Source organism: Equus asinus, chromosome 7, assembly GCF_041296235.1.
Source record: "Equus asinus isolate D_3611 breed Donkey chromosome 7, EquAss-T2T_v2, whole genome shotgun sequence".
Taxonomy (NCBI): domain Eukaryota; kingdom Metazoa; phylum Chordata; class Mammalia; order Perissodactyla; family Equidae; genus Equus; species Equus asinus.
Genome location: NC_091796.1, coordinates 38,745,084 through 38,767,699, shown reverse-complemented (window position 1 = coordinate 38,767,699; position 22,616 = coordinate 38,745,084). Strand labels below are relative to the sequence as shown.

The 22,616-nt window shown below is 38.0% G+C and overlaps 1 long non-coding RNA gene across 1 annotated transcript in view; it reads right to left on the bottom strand.

Moving 5' to 3' along the window:
- LOC139045656 (uncharacterized) overlaps positions 1–22,616 on the bottom strand; it is a 69,442-nt gene that overhangs the window by 23,951 nt on the left and 22,875 nt on the right. The gene's annotated exons all lie outside the window — the stretch shown is intronic.

The following is a 22,616-nucleotide window of genomic DNA, read 5'->3' as shown; positions in this document are numbered from 1 at the left end:
AGCCTGCTGACTTGTCACTCACCAGCCCCAAAAGTTCAGACAGGAACTCAAAGGACATATAAGTAGAAATGATTCAACGGTTTTATTTTGTTTTTTTAAGAGCGAAATATTAAAAGCTGGCTCCCATTCCATGGCCACGGGTCTTCCTTGAAATGTAAACAGCGGCAAAAGCTGAGAATGACTACCATACTTGAATGCCAAATAAACACAAAATGACAAGCACAGATTTTTGGCTTTGTATTAAAGCTTGGTTTTTCAACAACCCCTTTTGTTGCCTCTAAAGACAATGGTCTCAGTGTTTCTGAGCCAAATCCCAGGGACTCTGAGCAGAGCCTTCTTTGCCGCACCCAACCTAGTTCGCTCTGCAAGCAGGGCTGGTGTCCCCTTTGGGTTTGAAAGCAAGCCATCTCTCCCCTCCTGGCCCACTGCTGGAGAAGCATCTGTGTATTGAAACTAAAGAGGAGTGGCATACGAAACCTGGAATTCGCAGACCAGGCCCCAGGAAGTTTGAAGAAGGATGTGCTCGGTGGTTTTCATTGGTTAGGAAATGGTAGCTTAATTGTGAGCTCTGCAGTGGACTCAGCTGGAGGAAGCTGAGGATTTACTCACTTCATTAGTTCATTGTAGGTTTAATTTTTTAAATTAGTGTGTATCATTTTGGCTTTATGTCACTTACAGGTAGCAATAATTGACTTAACTAGATGGAACCAGTGGGCATTTTACTCTCCTTCCCAGCTAGCAGTTAAAACAGCCCCCAGATTCTCTCACATGGCTGAGTAAACGTCTCAAGCATTTCCACAGGTAAGTATCTCAATGCCAACACATGGGTCCCCCAAATAAGAAGCCGTGTGGTCACACACATCACCGCCTCTCCAGGCATTGCCTTTGTTGAGGCTCTGCATCAGGGTTTCAAAGATCTGTTGTAGAAGCATTTAGATACTGGGGGTGCTTATTTCTTACTCTTTCCTTCTAATCTCACAAAGCCTTCTCTTTGCTGATTTTTAACCTCAGCGAGGAGAATTGGATTCAAAATTGTACAGTAATATTTTAATTATTATTATTTCTATAACATAATTTCTCATTCTAATTATTTGCTTACATAAGTTTACTAAGTTATTAAGAGAAATGATTTCTGCATAAAAACAGTGGCATTCATCACCTCCAAACTTGGGAGGTGATACTAACCTAACGGACTTAATGCCCACTGAGCGGCACCTTCACCTCCGTGAAGAAAGCCATAGTTACACCACCTGACAATTCCTCCTATTTCTATAGCTCTTTACAGTTCACAGTACACGTTAATAACCGTTATCAGGCTTGATCATTAAAGTCATCAACTCCATTTTATAAGTGAGAAAACCGAGTCTCAGAAAAATGAGGAGATTTGCTAATGGCCATGCTAATAATGCAGCAAAACAGTGATTCAAACCCAGTCTCCTTATTATGAATCTACTATTCAGTCAGGTGGAGCATGCTACATGAGTAACAGGAAAAAGAAATAATACAAGGTTTGTATACCACCTGGTGGAGCCGGAGATGGTATTGTCTTATCGAGGCTCAAGAAAGAACACATTTATTCTTCTTCAAGTTCCCACAGCTATTTTGTGCCAGACTATAGCTCCTTACCCACTCATGGTATGAGAGTTGGGTCACTGCGAGAACTATCTGAAGAGGCCGTTCTCAGCATCTCTTCTATTTATTTATTCATTCATTTATTCACTTACTTTTTTACTTATTTGCTTATTTATTCATTTATTTATATTAGGAAAAATGTTTGTTTCTCTTTTACTTGCACTATCAGCCCTAGTAAACTTGATAAAATGATCTAACATTTAAAGTACAAAAAACAATAATGCAGGCCACTTCTCAAGTATGTTGTGAAGGATAACTAACAAAAATTAAAAAGACACTTAACAACCACATTGTTCTAAGCAATTTTACAGACATCCATAGCTGGTTTCAATAGAACATATTTGTCCCTTTCATATTAACCTATTTTCAACTTAAATTTCACTAGCTCTAACAAAGCTAAATGTACCCCTAAAAAGACATTCTTTATCATTCTACCACTTCTTTCAGCATTTATGGTAGATGGATAATAATTCATTTCACAAATGCAAAGAATTCTATACATCAAAATTACCTTGAGCTTTTTTAAAAAGGGCATTCTGAACAACTGAAACTCAGTTCACTACATCCTTAAATGAAGGATTTCATTATGGAGATCATTTACTAACAGACGTTTTTAATATCCATACATGAAGGTCATGAAGACAAGGAGAGAAAATAGCAGCTGACGTTATTAAAAGATATGCATTCTCCGCCTATCCATTGTCTACTTCTGCTGTGCAAACCCAGACTAAACTCTGGATCTGGTGCAATTAAAGGCAGGATGAAATTTCTACATAATTCCAGTGAACTACAGACCAGAAGCATCATTGACAGCCAAATTCTTCTTCTGTGTGCATTGAAAAAGCACTTCTATTGTTCCCCAGACAGAATCTTCTGAACAAAAGAAAACAGCAGGCCCCAAGTCACAGCCATGAGCTAGGATTCCTCAGGTTTAATTTTGTTCAAAGGCCTGAGCAGGAACAAGTGATGACTTGTAGGTAAACTTCATGATAAAACTCGAACTTTCAAAACAAAGTGTCAGGAGAGGAGGAAAGGGAAAACATCTGAATGTTTGCTAGACTTGTCATCATTGCTAACACATCTTTGGGCCTAAAAAAACTTTGAGAAAAATACAAAAGTTTCCTTAGGCGTGGCCTATATTAATAGAGTGGGGGTGACAACTCACAGTTCAAGCAGTGACATCAATAATCTGAAGAAGGAAAAAAGTGAGAAACTCTCATTTTCTTTTTTATTAGAATTCTTCTTTTCCTAAACACTTTCTTTCATACTCAGCCTAATTTTGTTTGCTTCTGGGACTATGAGCTTTGTGCTTACTAGAGAAAATACAAAAGTGTAAGCAAAGAATAATAATCTTGAGGAGAACATTCACTTAGGAGATGCTAGGAATATCACTTAAGCATCATTTTGAGATGAAAAAAATATCCTAGAGGTCAACATGTCTCTTCCAAAATTATTCTCACAGATCTAAAGTATATAGCCAAGCTATCAGTGTTGTTTGTATTAATAATGTTCACTCGAAAAAGTAAAATCAGAGACCCCTACAACTAACCTCTTTTATTTCTACAATAGCCTAAATCCTTGTAAAATTGAATTAAACTTGACTAAATAGTTTCAAAACCCAAGGGAGGGGAAGATGGTTGGCTATATGGACACAAACTTCCCAGTGTTCCCTACTGGGCACTCTATTTGATCTTGTGCCTCCAGCAGTTTTCTATTATCTTTCTTTTCTTTTCTTAGAAATTCTCTTCAGAAGTCCCTACTCCCCCACCCCCACTCCCCTTTTGCCTCTGAGCCCAACCTGTTGGTACCATCGTCTTTGAAGTCAGCCTCTGCTTAAGCTCTGGGCCGCTCTGTCAAGTTCTATTAGTTAACGAATTTTTTAAGCAAAGAGGTGGGAGAAACTGGTAGAGGTTTTATTCTCCCCCCCCCCCCTTAGTTAAATAAAACAAAATTTTTCTCTCCTGGTAGCTATATAGGGATAAGAGAGTTAAACTGATTAAGACTATGATCTTTTAATTGGCTTTCCTTCCCCAGACACAAGCCGCAGCAAAGCAATAATCTCATCTCAAAATCTCTTGTGTTACCTAGCCTAGCGCTTTGTCGTCTTTCTGTCGCAGAGGGCTCCTTCTACCCATTTCCTAGGGCTTCTTCAAGGGCAGAAAGCATTCCTTTGATCAGAATTTCAGTTCAGCTACCAGCTGGATCCACATTCCCAAACCCCCAGTGCATTGCTTTACAGCTACCCAAGCTGATCCCACTGCCCAGAGAAGGAAGCAAGGATGTTACAACAAATCTTAGCCGAGTTTGTGGCAGAAGAGAGCTTTCTGGCATCTCACACTGGAACTCTGAAAAAATCACTCACAGGGAAATGTGTCTACACACACACACACACACACACACACGCACTCTAAACTGACTAAAACTAGAAAGGTTTAAACAGAATTAGAAACTCTGAGGAATTTTTTGAAAGAAATATTAAAAAAAATAGGTAACCGTTAACTTTGGTTGTTAAGCAATGGCTTAGGTCTTGATCCTATTCTTCTTATATTGTACCCTCCCTCTGAGCAGTTGACTTCAGTTAATTTCAATGCCCATCTTTGACCTTAGCTTCATTCTGACTCCAGGTCTTTGGAACTAAGCTCTCCTGGACCCTCTCTGACTTGGCCTGTCTCTCCAGTCCCAACAGAGTCGCCTGCACCCCATTTCTAACTTCTAGATACCCACACACACCAGAGCCCAATAGACTCTGCCTCAGTCTCCCCCACCCCTGGGGGCTGGGAAAGTAATACATACTGCCCATCACACATGACCCTTATGGATGCAAAGGGAAGACTTTGCCTCATACAACAAAGATAAGATGTGATTTGGCACTTAAAAGAACCTGTAACCACAGAGTGAAGAGTTAAGGAGGAACCACTGGCATGCTTCTGTATAGAACTGGACAAGAGAATTTCTTGAAGTTGCCTCAGGGCACTGCACTGACCCACCCATTCTCTGTACTGTTGAAAGCTCCCCAAGTCACTGGATTTACCATGAAAAACCTGCCAAGTGGTTTTTCCAGTTAAAAGGAAAACCTCCAACATCATTTCCTGGAATCAGGTTCAAGATAGAACAGTTCTCTGCTGTGTAGGAGAGAGAGCCGCAAACTGTCGATATGGACAGAGAATAACCAACAGGGAAAGTATTTTTAAAAATGACAAGCCACTTGTGGAAGTTTTGGCATCATTTCCTCCAAGACTGGCAATTACTTTAAAAAAATATATTGGGAATAGTATTGACCAAAATAGTATTGACCAAAATAGTACTAACCAAAAGCCTGGTAACAATAAATTCCTGATCATTGTCCATAAATGGGATCATCAGCGCCTGGATAATGAAATCTAATACTTTTGATAGAATGGAGACTTTTTTTTAAGAAAAGACTAATTATCCTTTAGTCTAGAATGATTCTAGCCTCACAATGCAGCTCTCCTCTTAGAGAAAAACACATGAGTGTGCTGTTATGGGAGGAGAACTTTGACCTAGGAAGAGTATTTAGGCATTCTCCCAGACAAGCTGTTGGTTTTCACATAAAATTGGCAAAAAAGAGAGCCATCTGGGATGAAATGTTATGCTCATTGTTGGTGTCTCAGTTAGAAGTGCATTTCAGTTCTGTACCACAAAACATATATTATGCAGCTAATAGAGGTTATTTCTCAATAAATCACAGATTATAGGGGACCCAGGAAGGGAGTATTTGTTTTACCTATTTCAAAAATCTAAAACATTACTTTTAAGTGAACATTTCACGCAACAATCTACTTACCTACTCGTAGAGTTTTGTATAAAATGCGTCCTCTGTTCCCAGATCCCATGGCACCTTATGAAATGGAAACCATCAGAGTGCATAACAAGGAGTCAAGAGATCTGGGTTCTAGTCATCACTCTACCATTAACTTACTATGGGATATTGTGCAAGACATTTAATATTCCCAGATATGTTAGTTAAAATGACACTAGCTGTATAATACTGACATTTTATTGGTAATAAAAGATTGTTTCTTGCTCATAGGACTGTTCAATGCAGATATTCCTGGTCAGCAGGCAGCTTTCCTCCCCATGGTGACTCAGGGATTCAGGCTCTTCCTGCTTTAAAACTCCTCCATCCACAAGGGCATCAAAGTCCTCTTGCTAGTGGAAAGGGAAAGAAAACATGGAAAAGTCTCATCTGCTTTGTAATAGTCTGGCCTACAAGGGACACATCTCACTCCCACTCTCATTCCAATGTCAAGAAGTAGTCATATGGCCATGACTGATCACAAGGATAGGGGCTGCAGACTGAAAACTGTGGTCTAACCGGGGAGAGCAAGAATTTTAGGTACCCAGCCATACACATTTCTAACACACAAACCTCTATTTATTCATCTGTGAAATGGTGATAACAATACCTGAGCTGCCACCCCACAGAAACATCGTGGGAAACACAATAATAAATGTTAACGTGCTTTGCAAATGGTTCCAGTGAACCACAGCTCCACAAGATATTATTTTCCCTACTATCACCTTGTTTGTGTTTTCCAGTATTTCAAGATTCAACTCCATCTTCAACTGATAGAGTCGTAAGAGCATACATCTCTGTATCTCAGTGTCCATCGTTCTCACCCGCTGGCAGCTTTTGACAAAGTCCACCCCTGAATCCATGAAAAATCTACTTTCTTGGCTTCTACATCATGGCATTCTCCTGGTCTTCCCACTTTCTCACTGCCCTTTACCAATCTACTTTGCCAAGTTCTCAACCTCTACCCAAATTGCAGTACCTTAAAACTCTGTCCTGAACCTTATCTCTCGCCACACTCCTTCTCTAGACAATTTTATCCTTTCCTGTGGCTGTGTGCTGAGGATCCCAAAATTGTATCTTAAGTCCAAGCTGTTCTTCTGGGCTCCAGACTCCCACATACCACAGTTTCCTTGACAGCTCCATCTGAAAGCTTCACAGATAGATCAGACTTTACATGGCCAAACTGAACTCCTGATTTTCCGTCTCCAAATCTGTTCCTTTGCACATCTTCCCACATATAATCTTCCACATCTCAGCAAGTGCCAACAATTGTTCAAATCCAAAAATTCAGAGTCATTTTTTTACTTCTTCCTTTCCTTCACTTCCTACTAGTAAATTCCTTTTTAAAAAAAAAAAATGGTACCTGAGCTAACAACTGTTGACAATCTTCTTTTCCCCCCACCTAATTTTCTCCCAAAATCCCCCAAGTAAATAGTTGTGTATTTTTTTAGTTGTGGGTCCTTCTAGTTGTGGCATGTGGGACCCCGCCTCAACACGGCCTGATGAGCGGTGCCACATCCATGCCCCGGATCTGAACCAGTGAAACGCTGGACTGCCAAAGTAGACCATGTGAACTTAACCACTCTGCCATGGTGCTGGCCTGCTACTAGTAAAGTCTATTGGCTTTACCACACCCTCCCAAAAAGTCTTCTCTCTGCCCACTTCTATCTATCTGTTATCTCCCTAATACCAACCACTATCTTATTTCACCCAGATTGCTATAGAAGTCTCTTAATTAGTTTAGTTAATTCCAGACTTGCTCCTTACAACCCATGCTCCCCAGAACAGCAAGAGTAATCATTTTAAGACATACTATATTTTATCAAATCTCTGAAGCCCTCACTTTTTAAACCCAACTTAGATAGAAAAAACATACCACTCAGACTATGACACAATACTTTTTTATTGCATCAATTGTAAGATAACATCCTGATTTCAGAGATGTTAAAATTTGATAAAAGTAGCTAATGATGACTGGCAGATCTTGAATCTACCCACTCACCCTCCACTGTCTGAAAAAACATAAAATCAACAAAGGGAGCAAATAAAATTATACATAATCCACTGCTGTAGTAGAACTATAATACAGAGACTATCATGATGCTCAAATTACCTGCAAATTGAGAAATAAACCAAATTTCAGCTGAAGTCCTGCTGGTCATCCATCATTGCAAGCCTATGAGGGCAGAGAGTGAGGGAGAAAGACTTAACAGGCTCCATGGAAATATTGAAAGGGAAGAGAGGGATGTGAGGTATAGCCATAATCATCCTGAGAAAAAGAAAAATACAAGAATAAACACCGACCACAGGTTAGAACTTGGTAATTAAGAGCACTAGCTACAGGCAAGGGGCTTGAGGGTGGGGACCAGAGGCAGCATTGCTCAGGGAAGGATGCAGATATAACCCTTGGAAACATGGCAGTGAAGGAAAAGAAGAAAGCAAGGAAGGAAAATTAAATATTTTTATTAAATCAAATAAAATAATTAAGGAAATAATAGAGAAACAAAACACACCCACCCCACATCTTCCTGACACCATGGACAACACTATCCAGAAAAGCAGCACAGAAGAGGTCAGAACTGTCAGAACAGAGAATTATCAAACTAGGAGCACTGACCACAAAATGAATAGGAGTATAAATAGCAGACCACATGCATGGAAAACTACTAAAAAGTTCATAAAATGTGAATTAAGGCATTTCAGTTGATAAAAATTCTCCCGCAAAAATCAACCACAAAGCTGAAGAAATTTAAATCCAACATTCCAAATTCAATTAAATATCTTTGCACAAACATTTGTGGCTATGAAAAAATATCTTGAATCAGAAACACAAAAGCTAAGAACAGAAATAGAAGGAAGAAGAAATGAAATGAAAGTTGATTGAACTCAGGAAAGAAATGAAGAAAAAAAGACAAAAATCGTATCAGAAATGAAGACTAAATCACAAGGTACCCAAGATTAGATTCAGTAAAAATTTATGAAAAGAAGGAAAACAACTCAGAGACTAAAAATCAGATTTTTCAAAAAGTAAAAATAAACTCTAAATAGAATAAACACAAAGATATCCACACCCTGACACATCTTAGTTGAAAGAAAAATGTAAAGAGAAAATTTTGAAAGCCAGAGAAAAATGGCTTATCACATGCAAGCTACTCCAATAAGATAAACAGCTGATTACTCATCTGAAATGATGTAGGCCAGAGACAATGGGATAAAATACCAAAAGTGCTGAAAGAAACCGTCAGTCAAGAATCTTATAGGAAACTATAACTATCTTTCAAAAATGAAGATAAAATAAAGATGTTCCCAGGGCCAGCCCAGTGGCACACCGGTTAAATTTGCACGTTCCGCTTCTCAGTGGCCCGGGGTTTGCTGGTTCAGATCCTGGGTGTGGATGTGGCACCACTTGGCAAAAGCCATGCTGTGGTAGGTGTCCCAGGTAGAAAGTAGAGGAAGATGGGCATGGATGTTAGCTCAGGGCCAGTCTTCCCCAGCAAAAAGAGGAGGATTGGCAGTAGTTACTCCAGACTAATCTTCCTCAAAAAAAAATAATAATAAAGATGTTCCCAAATAAACAAAACTGAGAGAATTCAATGCTGGAATACCTGCCTTACAAGAGAAATAGAATGGCATCAGACATCTCAAAAACAAAGTAAGACAACAGCAGACGAGTGTTTTCAAAAACTTAAGGAAAGAAGGTGTACATCCCATAGCATGTGTACAATAATGTAAATTTTGGCTCCCAATTATTATGCCAATTAAGTCAGCAAAGGAGCCAGGAAGTACTGATATACCCAAAGCTGTAATTCCTCAGAGAATTTACTGTGAGAATCCAGTGGGGCCAGGTTGGCATTGTGGGGAGAAAATTTTCCAGACAAGTGGATTAGAGCACTGTTAATATTTATTGAGTGAGTCATAAGTCACCATAGCTAAACAAATCCCAGAAAGGAAGAGACAGAGAGAGAGAGGGAAAACCTAAAACTCTCAGTCATTGGGCCAGAGGAGTAGAACCAGTTGACAACTAGACTAGAAGCTATGATGTCAGTTCTGCTTCCGACACTTGAAGTTTCCAGGTCCCATGAGTAACCTTTCAATAATCCATGAAAACGTTACTTAGCCCTCGTCTTCTCTTCTTCCCATCCTCCTCCATCTCCTAATGAGGCTGGCCGCAGAGCTAGGTCAAGTGGGGGTAGGAAGGCCAAGTGCGATAATGCTGGAACTATGAGATTTAAGCCAGAACTTAAAATGTGAGTCCCCAGCTGTCCTGGTCAAGTCATGTAATCTAACAAGAATCTGTTTCCTCATCTACAAAGTAAGAATTAAAAAGAATGCGCACTCTACGTACCTCACAAACTGATTCCATAAATCTAATAATGTTCCAATAAAAGTACTTTGTAAATTGTATAAATATTATCAAAATTCAGTTACTAAACATAATCTTATTTTTATTATTTTTGATACAAATCTGTACCCAGATAGTTTTGGAGCTCCCTAATTACTTACATTTACCACCAAGACGACATGTCTGCAATGATGTAGTTCCTTATAGGCACCTAAGAGCTATTGAAAAAGAATGTATGATCCAACCACTTGTGATGAAAGCACCTTTGGAAAAGAGTTCAGATTTCATTTAAACCTAAATAAAAATCCAGACAGTTTGGCTTCCTTTTTTTTTTTTAATGTTTGCCTCAAAACATGTGCTCTTTCTAAAATGTTATCACACAAAAAATCAGGAAAAAAACTGACATATGAGATATCTGGACAATGCAACTCACATTCCTCCTTTGAATAGTAGGCAGATTGGGTAGTTTGTTAAGTTCTCATTTCCCAACCGTAGGCCAAAACCAAATCGAAGTTGTGGGTTGTGAGGATTCTCAGAAGAAGGTGTGCTCTCCAGCCTCCTGAGCAATCATAGTAGGCCAAGGAGGAGAGACTTTTTGGTGGAAAAGTGCTAAAAGGAATGAGTCTAGCTTGTCCTCTAGCGTCAGAAACAGTGAAAAAACTAGGGGGACCACGTTCTCACTCTTGAGAAGCCTGTGCAGGTTACAGGTTAAGTACGGAACTTAATCACTGTGCAACATTGTAACATGGGTCATTGACTTTAGCTGTCTGCGCCTTTGTTTCCTCATCTGTAAAATGGAGATAATGGAATGACTCTCCAAAGGATGCTAGGAGTTAATAAGGCAAAATGTGTACAGAATTAGCAGCATACCTGGCACATGGGTCCTAGCAGGGACTCAATAAATGTCTGTTACTACTGTTATTACTGTACGTAGCAATAAGATTTCTTTTTTATTTCCACTTTAGACCTTAGAGTCACAAAGCTTTAATGCTGCTCAAGTTGACAATACAGTTAGGAATGTTCAAGAGTTGTTTCCTGAGATATTCCTTTTGCCTGAAAGTCTCCCTACCCATCGATGACCCCGAATTTAACTTGTTGCCATAAAAATTATGTCAACGTTCCAATGGACTCATTTATTGGAAGGTTTTAACTTTCAAAACTTTTGGTTGCGTTATTTGTTTCTTTCTGATTAAATAGTAAATAATAACAATGTAAACTGTTAATCCTAATTAAGCACCAATGAGCACTTTTGTTTTGCTACTAGGTTTTAAGATTTTGAAGCATTTCCTTGAAGTTACTTAAGAGGTGCAATATCTCCTTATCATGAGAGAATTAGGTCCTTAGATCCCTGCTGAGAGCCCTAGACCATTTTCTACCCATGTCCCCAAGAGTCTGAAATTTTCTAGACGCAAAAGAGAATCTTCCTTGAAAATAAATCCTTCTAAATGCTCTTGTGTCACTTTCCCCCCCTTGAGTAACATCTGAGTCTCCAGGCCAAAGAAGACATCTGGCTAAAAGTTGCATTGAAGATCAAGTCTAGAATTATTTTAAAAAATTTTCAGGGCTATCCCAAAACCATAAAAATCTTTTATATTTTAACTGTAAAACAAAAAACAAAAGTTTCGAGTTTTCTTATTTAGCAGTTCTCTCTCGATTGTAAGAAACAAAAAACTTCATATAATTTCAATTATTTATTCACTCATTTGATCATTTATTTATTTATTCAATCATTCATCATACATTTATTGATGTTACAATGTACAAGGTTGGGAATATAAAACTAAACAAAAACAGCCCTTGTGAAGTACAGGATGATATAGACCCATCAAAAAATAACTGCAATATAATGTTAGAACTGCTTCTCTAAAGATGTGTACCAGGTGGTAAGGAAGCTCAGAAGAAGGAGGGATGATTTTTTTCTGGAGGACCTGGGAGGGGTTTCACAAAGTAGCGAAAAGAGGTGGACACTCATGAGTAGACGTAAAATAGGTAGAAATTAGGGAGAAAAATCATTCATTATAAATTAAATAATTAAATGAGTTAGTACAGAGAAAGGATTTAGACTGCTGATCAGTACACAGTAAGTGCCATTGAAATGTTGACTAATATTAGTATTACCATCTCCATCATCATCACCTAGACAGTAGGAGTCATCAGAGTGCTCAAGAACTCCAGTCTCTCTGAAGTGGTGACTGCCTGTGCTGATGTCACTATTACCTTCAACAGGTTCATTTCAAGTTCCAGAGGTCCTATTTAATAAAAGTCCAGCAACATCAAGGTAAAACGTGGATAATAATCACTTAGCCTACTCCTGTCTAGCATGCTTTCTTTGTCCAGCTAAAATATTGAGCCATAAGCAAAAACTTTGAAATAAGGAAGGGATGGAAAGAAGAGATTAAGGTTAAATCCTATATTTAATTTATAAACTAAGGAATTAAAGAATAGAAGGGAAAAGTTGGTCCCCTAACAGAGGGAAAGTTAGTCCCCTAAAACAAAGTCAATGTGGTCAGGAGTTTCGTCCCATGATATCTGATGGCAATAGCAATGGAATGTCAGATACTGGCTGATTATTAGTCAGCACAGGATAAGCTATGCTGCAAAGTCAACAACGATGATCTCTCAGTGGGTTAATGCAGAGCAAGTCTGCCGAGAGTCCAGAGGCTCTTCAGGGCATCTGCCTTTAAACTAGCAATTGGGGGACCCAGTCTAATCCCCCCTTATAGATATTCCATCTAGAACACATGGCTTCCATGTCACCACAACAGGGAAGAGAGAACTGGAGAGTCACACACATTAATAAATGCTTTGATCTAGAAGTGACGCACATCAATTCTTCTACTCACAACTCATTGACCATAGCTAGTCATATGACCCTATTTAACTATATGGGTATTAGGGAATTTGTGGGAGTACATGGGTGTCTGGAAAGCAGTGTCTCTGCACAGTTAATCACAATGACTCAGCTATATTATAATTTTAATTTTTTTTTTTTTTTTTTTTGCGGAAGGAGAGATTGGGGAGAATGCTGTTGCTGTTTTTCCTTTTATGAATGGTTTCTCCTAAATCAGATTCACTCTTCTCAGTGGACTGAAAAATCATTGATTTTTTTATAAAATTGTGCTCCCTGGGGCTTAGTACCACTGCTCACAATAATAGGTGTTGAATAAATAAATGTATAGAGCCAGTACAGATTATCCACATTACTGCCAGATGCCCCAGAAGTCTGCTACCAGAACTTTATTCTGGTGATTAAGTTGACTTCATTATTAGAAATGTAGGTACATTTATTTTATTATTTGAGGAATTACCTAGGGGGACAGTAATTAAATTGACTGAGTTCTTTCATTGTTAACAAAAAGGAGTCAGTACTATACACCCGTACACTGTGTAGTAAACTACCTAACACATCACTTACAATTTTATCTACACAAGGGTTTTCCTTTGTCTTTCTTAGTCTCTCACTAAAAATGTCTTCTTTTTGCCCTAGAGATGTTTTGTAAAGAAAAAAGAAATAAAGCTTACATTCTTTCTTCCATATATTATTACTTTGATTTATCGTTCCCTGCTTCTGTAAAATTTTAAGTCATATTAAAGGACAACATTTAATCCAGCTATTCTTAAGAAAAAAAATAACATTCTTCCACTTTAAATATTTTCTTTGTCAAAATAGTGTTTAAATATTTTTGTTGTTTAATTTCTTATTTCTCCACTGGAGAAAACTTGAGAGCCACTGTTCTCCATGTTTTCACCTTCTCCGTCTTGCAGATCTTGCAATTAATGTCCTTGCGTGTAACTGCCTTCGCAACATTGAAACAGCATCTTAGTTTCCAAAGAAAAGAAACCTTTTTTTAAATTTCTAACAATGACATATACAGCCTGCTCAAGCACAATTGCTGGCATATAATATTTATTCAAATACATTCAAGTTCTAATTCTCCAGAAATGATACCTAACCAGAGATTCTGAAAAATCCTGATTGATGTAAATGAAGTCCATTCATTATTGTTTTCCATAATTCATCAAATTATATGCCCAGATGGGTCACCATGACCCCCATAAAAATGACAAATGATTTAAAGCCCTAATGGAAATAGATGTATTGATTTCAAAATTCCATCAAAAGAGTTCTCTTAGAAATATAATCAATAGTGCCGTTGGTGAACAGCTCACTCCAATAAAATCAGTATGTTGCAATTAATTCAGATCTTGAATTCCACTCCCCAACAGTAATAATGAAATCTTTATAACTCATAATGCTTGGGTGTTCTCCATAGCCAGGGTCCTCTAGGCTGGCAGTCATCAAACGTGCTATCAGAACAGACTAGTGTGCAACGATCAAGCATGAGGCATGCTGTAGTGTATTTGCTGCAAACAATAAAGTATCAACTTTTTAAAATTATTTTCTTTTTTTTAGTTATGATATAGAATGAATTAAAACATGTCCTTACATCTTTCTCATTCGTTTACTTTGGATATACGAGAACTGTGTATAGCTACAGCTTATCCTGAATAGCAGTCCACAGTTCACCATGATGCCAGTAAATGTTAGTAGTTGTAGCAATTATACACTATGATGTATGAAAAAATAGTGAAAATTTCTTCAGCATCTGAGTATTGCCATGGGAATCTATCACACCTGCGAATGTCATGGATTTCACAACAGAGAAAAGGTTGGGAATCATCGCTCCGGGTGAAGCCTCAGTGAATACTCCTGAAACTCATTTTCTGCTACATTTGGTCTAAACCAAACATAATTTTTCTCTTGGCTATAATTCCATGGTATAAACTTTCAATATTCAGCCACTCAATAATTCACATCTAAAATATCAATTAAAAACTTGCTAGTTTTTCCCTCCCCTACTGAAACCATTTTTTTAAACAATTTTTCTTCCACCAATAGTACATGCCATTCGCCACCTTGAAACTAAGTAACCCAATGCCCTCTACCAACAATTTAAACATTTGCATCCACTTCATATAGCAAACAGAAAAGGAGACAGAATTTTAGTTCAATATATCAATTGAATGTCTTTAAGAAATATTATCATAAATGTTCATTTATGACTGTCATGTTATCAAATTGAAACTACAACAGCATCGTGAAAATATACTGACATAAATGACACATTTCTTATGACGTATGATACTCTTATGCAGAATTCTAGGAATTCAAAGAGCTTATCTTAAAAAAAACAAAACAAAAAAAAAAACCTCACAATGGGTATTCCTTAAACCAATAAAAAACTCTCAAAGACATCTAATACTATGCAAGCGCCCTTAGCAAGCTCCTATAACTGGCAAATGCAGTTTGATCATATATTTTAAACACTGTTCTCCATTTGTTTATAGCAACACACTTACAGTCCACAGATCAGAGAAAATGGCTAATTTAATTTGAAATATACGACCACATAACTTATGTGCATTTCTCTAAAGAGCCCCAAACTGCTTTCAGAGAATGAGTCCGTGTGTGAAAAAACCATTTAAGCGATTTTAAACTGTTCTAAAGCCAAAAAGACTCTAGATGCAAATAAGTATTCTATAGATGGTGTTTAAATAAGTCAGTTGAAGAATAAAAAGAATTCGCAACACATCTGAAACCACTTATATCTCCTACTCCATAAACAAAAGACACATAAACCAGTGTAAAAGTTATTTGAATTGAAATGAACACTTCCAAGAAGAGTATTCTTCCAGAGTGAATATTTATAGAAAAGCTCTATTCCTCAAAAAAAAAAATATGTGTTTATAATGTCAAACTTTGCCAGGATCCTTAAGTTTAAGGCTATTACATGAAAGTTTTCCAACAACTTTGGGAGAAAAATATTGACATAAAAAATGACCAAGAGTTATTAAAAACCACTTTAGAAAAGCTGGTAAATAAAGATGTTAAATGAAAAATTCACCCCAAATCTTTTCTCTCTGGCAAAATATGTTCTTAAATCATCTTTATGAGATTTCTAAAACTTTTTAATAATAGACAAATATCTCTTTTTTCTGCCTAACACATTCACAAGTTATAACAACTTACTTATGCTTTATAATCATTCAGAACTTAAATAGATTCTAATTATAATCAAAAGTGAGGGGACATGTAATAGTTTACAAGAATGAATAACAAATACAATTTATCAAAAGATTCACATTAAAATTTTAATAACAATTATGCTAATTGTTCCATAAAACTTTACACAGGAGGAATATAAGAGCAATCATCCCAACCACTGGGCTTAAAAACGCAACATATAATAGAATAAATTATTTTCTTTTAAAGATTGGCACCTGAGCTAACAACGGTTGCCAATCTTCTTTTTTTTCTGCTTTTTCTCCCTAAATTCCCCCAGTACATAGTTGTATATTCTAATTGTGGGTCCTTCTAGTTGTGGCATGTGGGATGCCACCTCAACATGGCCTGATGAGCAGTGCCATGTAGCACCCAGGATCCAAACCAGCGAAACCCCAGGCCACTGAAGCGGAGAGCGTGAACTTAACCACTCGGCCATGAGGCCAGCCCCTAGAACAGATATTTTTGGCAAGCAATTATATGTAATTTGTATCTCTTGGCCTTTGCACCACCTAGAATCCCCCTCCCAGCCAACTGTTTCTAGCCAAGTTGTCTTAGTCAAGTTCTGTCTCCATGAAACCTCCAGGGTTGGGTGTGGGACTTCCTGGCTGCTCCTAGGCCCCCTATGCTTATCCCATTGCAGTACTCATCACACTGAAATGTAATTTCCTCTTCACTTGTCAGTTCATCCCACTAGCTGAAAGGTTTTCGATGGCAGTAGCCATGTTTTATTTATTATGCATTTCGTTCTTCTATCACCTAACAGGTGATCAATGAGGAACTGTCAATTACTGCTAAATGGATGACCCCCAAAATACAATATAAGGACAGGTACCTGAAAATCACATGAACAATTTATTTTAGTATCAAGAACACATACTTTTCGCCTGAAAAATGATAGTTCTGCCGCCATACATCCAATTTACATGCTGGGCTAAGGGCTTGGAGGAAACAATATTATTTTGAAAATAGTCTGTCTTTTTAAACAAGCTGTATAATAGTTCCCATGAAATCTGCTTATAAATTTCCCTTTTCTATGTTGCCTTAGAGGAAAATAGTCATAAACTGAAACTAAAATTACAGTGCCTGTTCTTCCACTATAAATACCATTTCATTTTTCAGCCTGACTTCCTCTCACTGGCTATTCTAAAACTCTGTCGTTCTTCTTGAGTCCTCCACTAACCCCCACATCATCTTTAGTGAGTGACCTCAACTCCTTCCTGAATTTGGCCTTCTTCAACTCTGCCCATCTCCATCCTCCCCTAAAATTTTCTTCATCTGATTACTCCTTTATCTCCTTTTCTCCAGTCTAAGTTAAAAAGGCATCACATCCCCTGTACCTGTTTCAGAATACAAGGTCAGTATACAAAAGTCAATCAACTTCCTCTATACCAGCAATGAATATGTGGAATTTGAAATTAAAAACACATTACCATTTACATTAGTACCCAAAAAAACAAAATACTTAGGTACAAATCTAAGAAAATATACACCAGATCTATACAAGGAAAACTGCAGAACCCTGATGAACAAAATCAAAGAAGAACTAAATCAATGGAGGCATATTCCTTGTTCACGGACAGAAAGGCTAAATATTGTCAACATGTCTGCTCTTCCCGACTTGCCCTATAAATTCAAAGCAACTCCAATCAAACTCCCAGCAAGTTATTCTGTGGACATAGACAAACTGACTCTAAAGTATACATGGAAAGGCAAAAGACTCAGAAGAGCCAACACAATATTGAAGAACAAGAACAAAGTTGGAGGATGGACACTACCCAACTTCAAGACTTACTATACAGCTATAATAATCAAGACTGTGTGCGGCTGGTGAAGAATAAACAAATAGATCAATGGAACAGAATTGAGAGCCCAGAAATAGGGCCACATAGATAGAGTCAAGTTATCTTTGACAAAAAAAGTAAAGGCAATACAGCGGAGAGCAGGTTGTCTTTTCAACAAATGGGGCTGGAACAACTGGACTTTCAAGTATGAAAAAATGAATCTAGACGCAGTCCTTACATCCTTCACAAAAATTAACTCAAAACATATCATAGACCTAAATGTAAAACGCAAAACTACAAAACTCCTAAACTTAGATGACCTTGGGGAAGTTGATGACTTTTTAAATACAACACCAAAGATACAATCCATGAAAGAAATAATTGATAAGCTAGACTTCATTAAAATTAAAAACTTCTGTTCTGGAAAAGACAATGTCAAGAGAATGAGAAGACAAGCCACGGGCTGAGAGAAAATATTTGCAAATGACACATCTGATAAAGGGCTGTTACCCAAAATATACAAAGAACTCTTAAAACTCAACAATAAAGAAACCAAGCAATCCAGCTTAAAAATGGGCCAAAGACCTTAACAGACACCTCACCAAAGAATGTGTACAGATGGCAAATAAGCATATGAAAAGATGCTCCACATCAATGTCATCAGGGAAATCCAAATTAATACAACAATGAGATACCACCACACACCTATTTGAATGGCCAAAATCTGGAACACTGACAACACCAAATCCTGAAGAGGATGTGAACAACAGGAACTCTCATTCGTTGCTGGTGGGAATGCAAAATGGTACAGCTGCGTTGGAAGACAGTTTGGTTTCTTTCAAAACTAAACATACTCTTACCATAAGATCCTGCAGTTGTGCTCCTTGGTATTTACTCAAAGAAACTGAAAACTTATGTTCCATACAAAAGCCTGCACACAGATGTTTATAGCAGCTTTATTCATAATTGCCAAAACTTGGAAGCAAATAAGATGTCCTTCAGTAGGTGAAAGGATAAATAAATTGGTACATCCAGGCAATGGACTATCATTCAGCACTAAAAAGAAATGAGCTATCAAGCCATGAAAAGACATGAAAGAAACTTAAATGCATATTGCTAAGTGAAAGAAGTCAATCTGAAAAGACTACATACTGTATGATTCCAACTCTATATGACATTCTGCAAAAGGCAAAACTCTGGACACAGTAAATAGATCAGTGGTTGCCAAAGGTTGGCAAGGGATGGGGAGGGATAAAGAGGCAGGGCCCAGTGGACTTTTAGAGCAGTGAAAATACTCTGTATAATACTATAAAGATGGATACATGTTATTATACATTTGTCCAAACACACAGAGTGTATAACGCCAAAAGTGATCCCTAAAGTAACCATATCCTTTAGGTGATTATGGTTTGTCAATGTAGGCTCATCAATTGCAATAAATGGACCACTCTGGTGGGAGATGTTGACAACGGGAGAGGCTGTGCATGTGTGGGGACGGGGGAGATCTCTGTACCTTCTTCTTAATTTTGCTGTGAACCTAAAATTGCTCTAAAAAGTTTGGGGTTTTTTTTAGAAAAAAGTGGAGAGGGGATGGCCCAGTGGCGTGGTGGTGAAGTTTGCAAGCTCCACCTTGACAGCCAAGGGTTCACTGATTTGCATCCCAGAGTGGACCTGCACACCACTCATCAAGCCACAACGTGGCATCTCACATACAAAATAGAGGAAGATTGGCACAGATGTTAGCTCAGGGCCAATCTTCCTCAGGCAAATAGAGAGAGTTTGGCAACAGATGTTAGCTCAGGGCCAATCTTTCTCACCATAGAAAAAAAAAAAAAGACCCGCAAAGAGGGGGGATTCATAAGTGTTTTTATTTAAAAGCATGAAGATAAAAGGTAGCTTAAGGTTCATGAAGTGCAAACTCTACATTCTTTAGCCAAGGAAAGGGAGATCCAGGGAGAGTAAGAGGCTGTCCAAGGTGAGACAAGATTCCAACATTAGGGAAATTTTCCAGGCAAAAGTATTGGTCTCATTTTTCCAAAGGGGAAAAAAAAGCATATGTGTAAAAGTGTGTGTTCTGGTACAGGCAAACAAGTCCAGTTTGACATAATCTGTCTATGCAGAATGAAGTTATTAACTGAATATTTTGTACCAAAAATAGATTTGGCCTGAAATGTCCAGGTAATTGGAGCCTTGGAAATTTTTTTTTTCTTGAATCATCTAAATGATTGCCCTCATTCTCTGCTTCACTTTAATACATGGACACCAGTATAAAGTATAAATTTAAATTGTTGTAACTTTTAGACAGACACCTCCACCTTCAGAGCCTATTAATATTTATACTTCAATATTAAGTCTCCAGAGCCTAATGAGATGGTAGATAAGGGCCAAGATGTCTGAGAAAGCTACATATTAAAATGTAACAGACTCATCAGCAAACTAAACCTAGAAAAACCTCTATAAAATGTGTGGCTTGACTCTCAAGGGCGATTCTGACCCACTGAGCTAATAGCTTCCAGTCAGCTCACTTGCCTGTTCTTATTATCTTAACACATCGGGAAATTTTCCAAAATTGCCATACAGGTCATTTATTCATTCTGTCACATATACCAACGAATAGCATGCCTGTAAAGAGACCGAGGGAAAATAGCATCCATCTCCCATCCATCACTTACCCAAACATCCAGGATAGATTATGCTCTCTCTTATTTTTCATGTCATTTAATAAAAGCGCTGGCGCGTTTCAGACCATAAAGAGCAGCATTCAACCATCTCCCGGATGGTGCGGACGCTCCGCCACTGACCTCCCAGTTCAGTATAATTTAATCACAAAGATCATAAATGTTTAGTGTCTCTTCATCGGAAAGTAAACGCCTTGAGGGCTTTTATTCATTTTCATTTTATTTCTGAAACATCTCAAGCCTACAGACCAAAAGAGAAATAATATAGACTCCCATGTCCCTACCACCAAGATTAAACACGTTGACTTTTTCCTATATCTACTTCGACTCCACATCTATCTACCTGAGCCCCTCTCTCATCTTTCCCCTTCGTCCATGGAAGCAGACCACCAAAGTCAAGTCTATGTGCATCATTCTCATGAATGAGGAGAAGAAGGTGGAAGAGGAGGAGGAACAGAGGAAAAAACATGAGATGGAACCAAAGGAGGAAAGGAGAAGGAAGTGGAGAAGGAGGTGTTTCAGTATTTTCCAGGTTTATTACAATGAACATACATGACTTTTATAATAAGAAAAAATTATTTTTAAAATAAAAATTAAAACTACGATATTATCTTCTTATTTTAAGAAGTGCATATGGGAAATGTTCTTGAAAGATCATATTCTGTCATAGTTTTGAAAAGTATGTGTAGACAGACCTGGCTTGCCCTACATGAGCAGGGAGCGTCCAGAGTCAAGGCTGCTCCTGCCATTCCTGAAGGTGTTTCATTCCTCCAAAGGGTGGTACCCGAGGCCAGCACTCTCCTCCATTCTCTCAACATCTAGGTGAATGAGCTTCCAGTCTCACTGCTGTTATGAAGCACACAATGTACATCACAACTACGTGCTCAAATGCATTACGGGCCATTGTTCCCTTGATTAGGAAAGTAGGAGGCCATTGGCAACCTTGGAGAGCAGTTGTTAAAAATTGGTGGGGAGGAAAGATAATCTTTTCAACAATGGTGTTGGAACAAATGGATGACACAGACGGAAAAAAAAAGGACCTTGACCTAAACTTCACAGCTTATAAAAATTTAACTCAAAATAGATCGTAGATCTAAATATAACATGTGAAACCATAAAAGTTTTAGATAAAAACATATGAGAAAAACTTCATGACATGGAGTTACCTAAACAGTTCTAAGATATGACACCAAAGACATGATGCCTAAGAGAAAAAAATCAATAAATTAGACCTCACCAAAATTAAAAACTTTTGCTCTGAGAAAGACCCCGTTAAGTGGATGAAAAGACAAGCCACAGACTGGAAGAAAATACATGCACATCATATACCTGACAAAAGACTTGTATTCAAAATGTGTAAAGAAGCATCTAAACTCAGCAGTAAATAAACAAACAATCCAATTAGAAAACAGAGAAGGGGCTGCCCTGTGGCATAGTGGTTAAGTTCAGCGCACTCTGCTTTGGCAGCCCAGGTTCATGGGTTTGGATCCCAGGTATAGACCTATACCACTTGTCAGCCATGCTGTGGTGGCAACCCACATACAAAGTGGAGGAAGACTGGCACAGATGTTAGCGCAGATGTTCCTCAGCAAAAAAAAAGAAAATAGAGGGGCTAGCCTGATGATGTAGCAGTTAAGTTCGAAAGCTCCACTTCAGCGGCCTGGCATTCTCATGTTCAGATTCTGGGCATGGACCTACATACCACTCATCAAGCCATGATGTGGTGGCATCCCCTATACAAAACAGAGAAAGATTGGCACAGATGTTAGCTCAGTGACAATCTTCCTCAAGCAAAAAGGGAAGGATTGGCGACAGATGCTAGCTTAGAGCCAATCTTCCTCACCAAAAAAGAAAGAAAGAAAATAGACAAAAGACTTGAATGGATATTTTACCAGACAGTCTATGAATAACAAGCAAACACATGAAAAGATTCTCAATATTTTTAGCCATAAGGGAAATGCAAATGAAAGCAACAAGGAGATGCCATTACACACCTATTAGGATGGCTAAAATAAAAAATACTGATAATATCAAGTGCTGGAGAGGAGACAGAGAAACTTTGTACTATTTTTGCTACTTCTTGTGAGTCTTAAACTATTTCAAAATAAAAAGTTATTTTATAAAAAGTAGTGAGAGCAGAAGCCTGATTTCAGGATTGATCAGGGAAAGGGAGATAAGAAAGTGGAGTCAATGAGTGAAGATCACTCTGGGAAATTCTCTGATTAGTTATCTTCATAGAACATGGCCCTGAACAGTGGAAAGTGGGCCTGCAAATCTGGAGATGAGGGAGTAGCAGCTT